This window comes from Mobula birostris, unplaced genomic scaffold (genome assembly GCF_030028105.1).
Source record: "Mobula birostris isolate sMobBir1 unplaced genomic scaffold, sMobBir1.hap1 scaffold_673, whole genome shotgun sequence".
NCBI lineage: Eukaryota > Metazoa > Chordata > Chondrichthyes > Myliobatiformes > Myliobatidae > Mobula > Mobula birostris.
In genome coordinates this window covers 58,025-69,034 of record NW_027278392.1, presented here as the reverse complement: position 1 = coordinate 69,034, position 11,010 = coordinate 58,025, and the positions used below count along the sequence as shown (strand labels likewise).

General features: G+C 45.1%; 1 long non-coding RNA gene across 1 annotated transcript in view; it reads right to left on the bottom strand.

Annotated features, from left to right (window-relative positions):
- Positions 1-1,234: 1,234 nt before the first annotated feature.
- Positions 1,235-11,010, bottom strand: part of LOC140193650 (uncharacterized) — a 45,243-nt gene continuing 35,467 nt past the window's right edge. The window contains exon 3 of the long non-coding RNA XR_011884908.1: positions 1,235-1,440. This is a non-coding gene — a long non-coding RNA (uncharacterized lncRNA). The remainder of the gene's footprint in view (positions 1,441-11,010) is intronic.

Sequence of the window (11,010 nt, the reverse complement as noted above, 5' to 3'; positions counted from 1 at the left end):
GTGTGAAGGAAGCTGGTGGATGAAATTACTAACAAGTGACTTAATCCAAGATTGTGCTGACTGGATTAACGAGCCATCGAGACAGTTTCTAAAGTGAAGATAAAAGTCTCAAATGTCCTGTCTGCAGTTCCCTGCATGCATCCTTAAAATAGAGCCCAACATAGCCAGAATGCTCAACAAGCTTCATAAAAATTCCTTCCAATTGCATGTTCATTCCTTTGGGATTTAGCCTGACCTTGGCAGTGTTTCAGTAGAGATGTCTATAACTTATCCAGTGTTTCAGAACAACCAGCCAGTTGATGCAACATGGCAGGCTCCCAATCTTCTTCAGCTGTGGATGGGATCATGGATTTGGCATTCCTGGCTGTCAAATGAGATAGATCAAGTCCTGCAGGACCAGTGCTCTGGAATCCAACTGCACACCCTTTGGGTTGGACTGAGTCAGGGAGCATTATTCCCCGGGGCTCTTTCATTTTGTTCATGTCCCTGCTCTCCTGTTCCAACTTTACGTGCCACTCCTGACACTGAATTGAATTCAGTTTGTCAACCATCTCAGCTGTGTTTCCTACTCATCCCTCTCCCTCTGACACTGTGCCAAGCACTCTGTTCAGTCAGAAGTAAAAGAAAAGATAGATTTATAGATTTATATGTCATGTCAATATTGAAGCATTGAAACACACACTCAATGGTCAGTTTATTATGTACACCTGTATACCTGACTGTTGATGCAAATGCCTAATCATGTGGCAGCAACTCAATGCATAAAGCATGCAGACATGGTCAAGAGATTCAGTTGTTGTTCAGATCAAACATCAGAATGGGGAAGAAATGTGATCTAAGTGACTTTGACTGTGGAATGATTGTTTGTACCAGCTGGGATGGTTTGAATATCTCAGAAACTGCTGATCTCCTGGGATTTTCATGCATTACAGTCTCTGGAGTTTACAGAAAACGGTGTGAGAAACAAAAACATCCAGTGAGCGGCAGTTCTGTGGGTGAAAAAGGCTTGTTAACGAGAGAGGTCAGAGGAGAATGGCCAGACTGGTACAAGCAGACAGGAAGGTGACAGTAACTCAAATAACCACACGTTACAACAGTGGTGTGCAGAAGAGTATCTCTGAATGCACAACACATCGAATGTTGAAGTGGATGGACTACAGCAGCAGAAAACTACAAACAAACACTCAGCGGTCACTTTATTAGGTACCTCCTGTGTACAGTGAAATGTTTCATTTGTGTCAACGACTAACACAGTCCGAGATTATGCTGGGGGCAGCTCACAAGTGTTGCCGTACTTCCAGCACCAACATTGCATGCCGACAGCTGACCCTCTTCCTTTGCAGTCCTGCTGAAGAGATTGGCCCAAAACATCAACTGTTTATTCCTCTCCATAAATGCTGTCTGACCTGCTGAATTCCTCCAGTATCTTGTGTTTATGATCTGTGCAGGGAAATGGATAGTTGGTGTTTTGAGTAGGGATCCTTCATTTGAGCTAGCAACAAAATTTTATTCCCTTTACACTTCTCATTTTGTATTTTGCACACTCTTTTCAGCCCCCCCCCCCCGGATTCCCAGCAACTTCGTATATCAGAGGCAGTTTACCTACCCCACTCATCTTTGGCCCATCAAAACTGCTCCATCATCATGGCTGATCCAATTTTCCTTTCAGCCTCAATCTCTTTCTTTCTCCCTGTACCCCTTCATGTCTTGACTAATCAAGAATTTATCAACCTCTGATTAAATATACATATAGACTCAACCTCTACAGCTACCTGTGGCAAAGAATTCCACAGATTCACCACTCTCTGGCTAAAGAAATTCCTCCTCATATCCATTCTAAAAGGACGTTCCTCTATTCTGAGGCTGTGTCCTCTGGTCTAATCTGGTTTAACTGCGATGAAGGTACTCTCAAGACCGTAGAGAATGATACCATTAAGAAAGTCTTTGACTACAAGTACCTCGGGTCAAGACTGATGAGTTCAGAGAGGGACATAAAGATACAGAAGGCGCTGGCATGGAGGGCTATGAATGACATGAAGGAAATCTGGAAGTCAAACCTGACCAGAGGGCTTAAAAAGAGGATTTTCATAGCAGTCATAGAGTCCATCCTCATGTACGGATACAAGACGTGGACACTCACCAAGACTATGCGGAAGTCTCTAGGTGGTTGCTATACACAAATGCTCTGGATGGCTCTTGACGTGAGTTGGCAACAGCACATGACGAACGTCAAGCTCTATAACAACCTACCGATGCTCACCACTAAAATCGAGGTGAGAAGACTGCAACTAGCGGGGCACTGTCTACGCCACCCTGAGGTACCTGCCAGCCTAGTCATCATATGGGAGCCCAAGCATGGGAGGATGAACCCTGGGCGCCCTCCCAAGACTATGGTCAACGTGCTCCTAGAAGACAGTGGCACGGCTAATGAACTGAACACACTGATGAGGGAGAGGGAGGAGCGGAGAGTCCGTCATCGTGCCCGACGCCAGCCTCCTAGGCCTGAGTCCATGTAGTAGTAGTCCTCTGGTCTTAGACTCTCCCATCATAGGAAACGTCCTCTCCGCATTCACTCTACCAAGAACTTCCACCATTCAATAGGTTTTAATGATGTCACTCCTTGTTCTTCCGCAGTCTAGTGACTATAGGCTCAGAGCCATCAGAAGCTTTTCATATGACAAGCCATTCGATTTTGGAAGCATTTTCTCGAACCTCCTTTGAAACCTCTCCAGTTTCAGCACATCCTTTCTATGATATGGGGCCCAAAAGTGCTCACAATAGTCCAAGTGAGGCCTCACCAGCGCTTTATAAAGTTTTAACATTACATCTTGCTTTTATATTCTAGTCCTCTTGAAATGAATTCTCACATCGCATTTGCCTTCCTCTCCACTGACTCAACCAGCAAGTTAACTGTTGGGGAATCCTGCACAAGGACTCCCAAGTCCCTTTGTGCCTCAGTTTTTTTTTTGTATTTTCTCTCCATTTAGAAAAAAGTCAACCCTTTCATTTCTTCTACCAAAGTGTATGACCGTACACTTCCCAACACTGTATTCCATCTGCCACTTCTTTGCCCATTCTCCTAATCTGTTTAAGTCCTTCTATAGCCTCTCCACTTCTTCAGATCTACCTGCCCCTCCACCTACCTTTGTATCACCTGTAAATTTTGCAACAAAGCCATCAATTCCATCATCCAGATCACTGACATGTAATGTAAAAAGGATCAGTCCAAACTCAGACCCCCGTGGAGTACCACTAGTCACCAGCAGCCAACCAGAAAAGGCTCTCTTTATTCCCACTCTTTGCTTCCTGCCATTCAGCCACTGCTTTATCCATGCTAGAACCATTCCTGTAATATCATGGGCTTATAGCTTGTTAAGCAGCCTCATGTGTGGCACCTTGTCAAAGGCATTCTGAAAATCCAAGTACACAACATCAACCAATTCTCCTTTGTTAATCTTGCTTGTTATTTCTTCAAAAAATTCCAACAGACTTGTCAGGCAAGATTATCCCTTCAGGAAACCATGCTGACTAGGGCCTATTTTATCATGTGCCTCCAAGTCCCCTGAGCCTTGATAATTGACTCAATATTTTCCCAGCCACTGAGGTCTGAGGTCCCAACCACTGTGGCCTATAGTTTCCTTTATTCTGCCTCTCTCTCTTCTTGAAAAGTGGAGTGACATTTGCAATGTTCCAGTCTTCCAGAATCCAGTGATTCTTGAAAGATCTTTACTAATGCCTCCATGATCTCTTCAGCCACCTCTTTCAGAACTCTGGGTGTAGTCCATCTGGCCCCCTGACACCTGGAACTTCCACCATACTGCTGTTGGCTTCCACAGTGAAGACTGACATTTGTCCGCCATTTTGTGGTCTCCCATTACTACCTCTCGAGCATCGTTTTCCAGCAGTTTGATATTCATTCTCACCTCTCTTTTACACTTTATGTATCTGAAGAAACTTTTGGCATCTGCTTTAATATTATTGGCTAGCTTATTTTTGTATTCTATCTTTACCTTTTTAATTTTTTTTTTAGTTTCCTTCTGTGGTTTTTTAAGGCTTCTCAATTCTCTAACATTCCCTCTAATTTTTGCTCTATTATATGCCCTCTCTTGGCTTTTATGTTGGCTTTGTCTTCTCTTGTTAGCCATGGTTTGTGTCATCTTTCTTTAAAATACTTCTTCCTCTTTGGGATGTATATATCCTGTGCCTTCCAAATTGCTTCCAGAAGTTCCAGCCGTCGCTACTCCTCTGTCATCCCTGCTAGTGTTCTTTCCCAATCAATTCTGGTCAACTCCTCTCTCATGCCTTTGTAATTCCCTTTACTCTGCTGTAAAACTGATATATCTGAATTTATCTTCTCAAATTTCAGGGTGAATTCAGTCATATTATGATCACTTGCCCCTAAGTGTTCTTTTACCTGAAGGTCTCTAATCAATTCCAGTTCATTGCACAACACCCAATCCAGAATAGGTTATCCCCTCATGGACTCAACCATGAGCTGCTCTAAAAAGCCATCTTGTGGGCACTCTAGAAATTACTCTTCCTGGAATTCAACACCAACCTGATTTTCCCAATCTACCTGCATATTGAAATCCCCCATGACTATTCTAACATTGCTCTTTTGGCATGTATTTTCAATCTCCCATTGTAATTTGTAGACCACATCCTTACTACTGTTTCAGGGTCTTTTTACCCTTGCAGTTCCTTAGATCTATCCACGATGATTCAACATCTTTTGACCTTATGTCGCCTCTTTCTGATGATTTGGGCTTATATTTTACTAACAGAGCAACACCATTCCCTCTGCTTTCCTGCCTATTCTCTTGATGCAATGTGTATCATCAGATATTAAGCTCCCAGCTATAATCTTCTTTCAGCTTTGATTCAATGATACCTACAACATCATACATGCCAATCTGCAAATGTGCTACAAGTTCATATACCTTATTCCATATACTGCACGCATTCCAATGTAACACCTTCAGTCCCATATTCACCCTTTTTGAGCTTGACTGCCCTTTACATTGCAACTCATCTTGTTGACTGTAATTTTGCCCTGTCATCAGCCTCTCCTCACTACACATTGCTTCTGTTTGTAAACCAGATACCTCATCTTCAGTACTATTATCCACATTTCCTATGATACTTCTTGCATTGAAATATTCACAGCTCAGGAGACTAGTCACACCCTACTCAACCTTCTGATTCCTGACTTTGATTGAGTTCTTACCAACATCTGCCTCCACAACATTTTCAATAACTGTTCTGGCACTTTGGTACCCGTCTCCCTGCAACTCTGGTTAAACTGCACTGTGCAGCGTTAACAAATCTTCCTGCTCGGATATTAGTCCCCCTACAATTCAGGTGCAAACTGTCCCTTCTGTACAGGTCCTACCTTCCCTGGAAGAGAGCCCAATGATCCAAAAATCTTATGTCCTCCCTCCTACACCAACTCCTTAGCCACATATTAACCTGTATAATCTTCCTAGTTCTGACCTTACTAGCACATGGCATGGGTAGCAATCCTGAGATCACAACCCTGGAGGTCCTGCCCGTTAACTTAGCACTTAACTCCCTGAACTCCCTATGCAGAACCTCGTCACTCATCCTACCCATGTCATTGGGAATTACATAGACCATGACTTCCGGCTGTTCACCCTCCCACTTAAGAATGCTAAGAACTCAGTCCAACAGATCCCGCACCCTGGGACCCAGGAGGCAACATACCATCCGGGAATCTTGTTCTCGCCCACAGAGCCTCTTGTCCAATCCCCTAACTAATGAATCTCCATCTCCACAGTATGCTTCTTTTCTCCCCTTCCCTTCTGAGTCACAGAGATAGATTCATTATTAGAGGCCCAATCGCTTTGACTTTACTTTGTTAGGTCATCCCCCGACAGTTTCCAAAGTGATACACCTGTTGTTGAGGGGAATGGCCACAGGGGTACTCTGCACTGGCTCCTTAACCCCTTTCCCCTTCCTGACTGTCACCCAGTTTCCTGTGTCCTGCACATTGGGTGTAACTACCTCTGTGTGTGCCCTATCTATCACCCCCTCAGCCTTCTGAATGATTCAGAGTTCATCCATTTCCACCTCCAACTCTCTAACACAATTTGTTAGCAGCTGCAGCTGGATGCACTTCTTGCAGTTGTAGTGGTCAGGAACACTGGAGATCTTCCTGCCCTCCCACATCCCGTAGGAGGAGAATTGCACTATCCTGTCTGGCATCTCTACTGTCCTAGCTGAGCAGATATGAAGAAGGGAAGGTAAAAGAAACTTAACTTGAGCTTTTCTTTTCTTTTGCTGTCTCTGAGTGAAACCTCTCTTCGCTGAAGCCTCAAGATCACCACTCTGACTCTGCCCACTCAGATGACGACTGCTACGCTTGCTCCTGCCTCCCTTTAATTTACTCTTGCTAATCAATCCCAAACGCCGACTGGTCACTGGTCAAAGCTCTTTCTCGCTGTAGCGACCCACTGCTGCCTTTTGTACTCAGGCAGTGGCCCAGGTTGCAGTTCCCTCCTCTCAAAGCTTCTGATGTCTGTATTGGCCATTGGTGGAAGCTCTTGGGAGGATGGCAGAGGTAGTTTTTTCACACAGAGTGGTGGGGTGCATGGAAAGCCCCATCAGGGCTGATGGAGCAGTTACATCAGGGGCATTTAAGAAACTCTTAGATAGGTACGTGTATAATACAAAAGTGGAGGGATATATAGGCGGGTTAGATTGATCTTAAAGGTTGGCACACATTGTGGGCCGAAGGGCCTGTACTGTTCTATGTTCTTTGTGAGATAGCACCTCTCCTACCTGTCCGCTTGTTTTTTTGTTACGTGCCACGTCATATGATGTGGGCAATTCAAAGATTCAAAGTACATTTATTATCAAAGTATTTATGCATTACACAACCCTGAGATTCATCTTCCCCCAGGCAGCCAAGAATCAATGAAAATCATGGAACCCATTCAAAGAAAAACATCAAACTCCCTCCAACATGCAAAAAAAAAAGAAACCCACAAACAGCAAAATAAAAACAAGTGCAAAACACAGAATATGAGATCCCAAATCACAAAGGCATCAGAGGAGTCCAGGCATATTCAGATTAGCTCATTTCAGTTCAATCTAGTGCTGTGTCGTTTGTTAACTTCAGGCTGGAGATTCAGCAGTTCCTGTCTGCTCCTTTCCATAACCATAATTATTCTTGGCAAACTTTCCTACACAAGTGGTTTGCCACTGCCTCCTTTTGGGCAGTGTCTTTACAAGACGGGTGACTCCAGACATTATCACCACTCTTCAGAGATTGTCTGCCTGGTGTCAGTGGTCGCATAACCAGGACCTGTGATCTGCACCAGCTGCTCATCCGACCATCCACCACCTGCTCCCATGGCTTCCCATGACCCTGATCGGGGGCTAAGCAGGTGCTGCACCTTGCACAAAGGTGAACTGCAGGCTAGTGGAGGGAAGGAAAACGTTACCCCTCCTTTGGTAGAGGCGTATCTCCACCTCACCATCCAAATCCATAGGGTAATACTTCTGTAAACTGGGTAAAAGAGAAGCAATCGAGTTTGTTACAGAGGTTGGAAGGATGGAATGAGTCGCCTGAAGTTTGCTTCAATTATGGATCCAAGGTCCACAAATGAGGCAGAATTGAGAGCGGACGTCCTGCACCCCATGGGTAGTAATATCAACAGGAGGGGAATGCCAATCTAAACGAATCCCATCTGCCTGCACATGATCCTTATTCCTCCATTCCCTGTGTGTGTACGTCTGAGTGCCTGGTGTCTGATGGATTTGTGCGTGGCTGTCTGTGTATATGTGTGGGAGAGAGAGACAACATGTGCGTCTGTGTTTGCATGTGCATGCACGCATGCATGTGTGTGTATAGTGTGTGTGAGCAACTGTGCATATTGGTTTGCACGTGTGTGTGAACAACTGTGTGTGCATCCACTTTTATGTGTGTGTCTTGTGTGACTATGTGTGTAAGTGTATGTCTATGTGTATTATGGACATGAGTATATATCTGTTTGTGTGAGCGTCTATGTATTTGTGAGTGTGTGAGGGTGTATGTGCATGTGAGTGAATATATGTGTGTGTCTGAGTGTGTGCTTGTGAACGCGTTTGAGTGTGTATGCGTGTCTGAGTGTGTGTCAGTGTACGTTTTAGGAAAGTGCACACGGGTTTCTATAGCAGACGGTTTAATTGTGACGTTCACTGAATTACTAATTGAACAATTTATTACACTGGTGATTGGATGAGTTGTAGCAAGCATACAGTATCTCACCTCAATTTATAAACCCACATTTTATAACACCTCAGCTCAGCCTTGGGTCTGAGGAATTGATTTCCTGTTTTGGGGAGAGTGTGTAGCAACTGTTGGAAGTGAATAATTTCTGTTTGACTCTGGGTTTATTGGCAATTCATCAGCTGATTCATTTAGCGGGTGGTTCTGGGCAGGCCTGGCTCTAATCGAACTGCCCACACAGCTAGCTCGCTCCTTAATCACCTTCTCCTCTGCAGATCCTTCCTACTGGGGGCACAGGGATGGCTGATCCCAATTTCCCATCAGCAGCTGTGGAGTCTACCCATCAGACCATAAGACACAGAGGGAAATTATGCTATTCAGCCCATCAATTCTGCTCATGGCGATTTATTATCCCTCTCAACCCCGTTCTCCTGTCTACTTCCTTAACCTTTGACAACCTGGCTAATCAAGGACCTATAAACCTTTGCTTTAAATGCACCCAATGACTTGGCCTCCACAGATGCCTGTGGCAATGAATTCCACAGATTTACCACCCTCTGGCTTAAGAAGTTCCTCTTCATCTCTGTTCTAAACGGATGTCCCTCAATTCTGACACTGTGTCCTCTGATCTTTGACTCCCCCTCCACAGGAAATGTCCTCTCTACATCCACTCGATCTAGGCCTTTCAATATTTGATAGGATTCAATGAGCTCTCCCTTCATTCTTCTAAACTCCAGTGAATACAGGCCCAGAACCATCAAATGTTAACCCTTTAATTCCCAGGATAATTCTCCATTAACTTCCTCTGGACCCTCTTCCCTCCCTTCCTCCACATTCCTACATCCCTTGTCCTTCTTCAACATCCACCCATCTCCCCTCCTCCCACCACACACTGGGGTGGAGAGATCACTGGGCCAAGATGGCTCACATTACTAATATAGAAATAGAACCTCCTTCCCTTCGTTAGTCTGCAGGTCACCCTTGGGCAAGGTGTAGCACCTGCTTAGCCCCCGATCAGGGTCACGTGAAGCCATGGGAGCAGGTGGTGGATGGTCGTTTGAGCAGCTGGTGCCCATCACACGTCCTTGTTATGTGACCTCTAATGCCAGGCAGACAATTTCTGAAGAGCATTGTTAATGGCAGGGAGCACCATCTTGTAAAGGCACTGCCCAGGTTCTTGATTAGTAAGGGTATCAAAGGTTACAGGGAGAAGGCAGAAGAATGGGGTTGAGAGGGATAATAAATCAGCTTTGATGGTGAAGCAGACTTAATGAGCTGAATGACCTAATTCTTCTCCTCTGTCTTATTCTCTTGTGTTCTATGGTCTTAAGTTGCAGAGAGTTGTGAACACAGCCCAGCCCATCATGTAAGCCAGTCTCGACTCCATTGACACTGACTACACTTCCCACTGTCTCAAGAGAGCAGCCAACATAATCGAAGTCTCTTCCCACCCCAGGCGTTTTCTCTTCTCCCCCATCCACTGTGTGGAAAAAACAGAAACTTGAGTACCAACAAACTCAAGGACAGCTTCTACCCCGCTGTTATCAGACTCCTGAGTACCACCAGGCCCAGGGACAGCTTCTACCCCGCTGTTATCAGACTCCTGAGTACCACCAGGCCCAGGGACAGCTTCTACCCCGCTGTTATTAGATTCCTGAGTACCACCAAACTCAAGGAGAGCTTCCACCTCACTGTTACCAGATTCTTTAATGGACCTTTCATTTGCTGAAAGATGAACTCTTGAAGTTTCGCTCTTCCAATGTTCTTCATATTTTATTTGTCTGCTTGCAGTGCACATTTTCTAACTGCAACACTCTGTTCCGCAGTCTGTTTTCTTTGTGCTACCTCAAAGTACGGAACAATCTGTGTGGATAGGATGCAAACTAAAGGTTTCCACTGTATCTGCTCCGTGCCGTTCTCTGTTGTATCTGAGCACACATGACAACAATACCAGGTGAATCAACCAAGACCCCTCAAACTTGAGCTCCCTGTCTAAAACAGCACTTCTCCACAGAGAAACATAGAAACATAGAAACATAGAAAATAGGTGCAGGAGTAGGCCATTCGGCCCTTCGAGCCTGCATCGCCATTTATTATGATCATGGCTGATCATCCAACTCAGAACCCCGCCCCAGCCTTCCCTCCATACCCCCTGACCCCCGTAGCCACAAGGGCCATATCTAACTCCCTCTTAAATATAGCCAATGAACTGGCCTCAACTGTTTCCTGTGGCAGAGAATTCCACAGATTCACCACTCTCCATGTGAAGAAGTTTTTCCTAATCTCAGTCCTAAAAGGCTTCCCCTCTATCCTCAAACTGTGACCCCTCGTTCTGGACTTCCCCAACATCGGGAACAATCTTCCTGCATCTAGCCTGTCCAATCCCTTTAGGATCTTATACGTTTCAATCAGATCCCCCCTCAATCTTCTAAATTCCAACGAGTACAAGCCCAGTTCATCCAGTCTTTCTTCATATGAAAGTCCTGCCATCCCAGGAATCAATCTGGTGAACCTTCTTTGTACTCTCTCTATGGCAAGGATGTCTTTCCTCAGATTAGGGGACCAAAACTGCACACAATACTCCAGGTGCGGTCTCACCAAGGCCTTGTACAACTGCAGTAGTACCTCCCTGCTCCTGTACTCAAATCCTCTCGCTATAAATGCCAGCATACCATTCGCCTTTTTCACCGCCTGCTGTACCTGCATGCCCACTTTCAATGACTGGTGTATAATGACACCCAGGTCACGTTGCACCTCCCCTTTTCCTAATCGGCCAC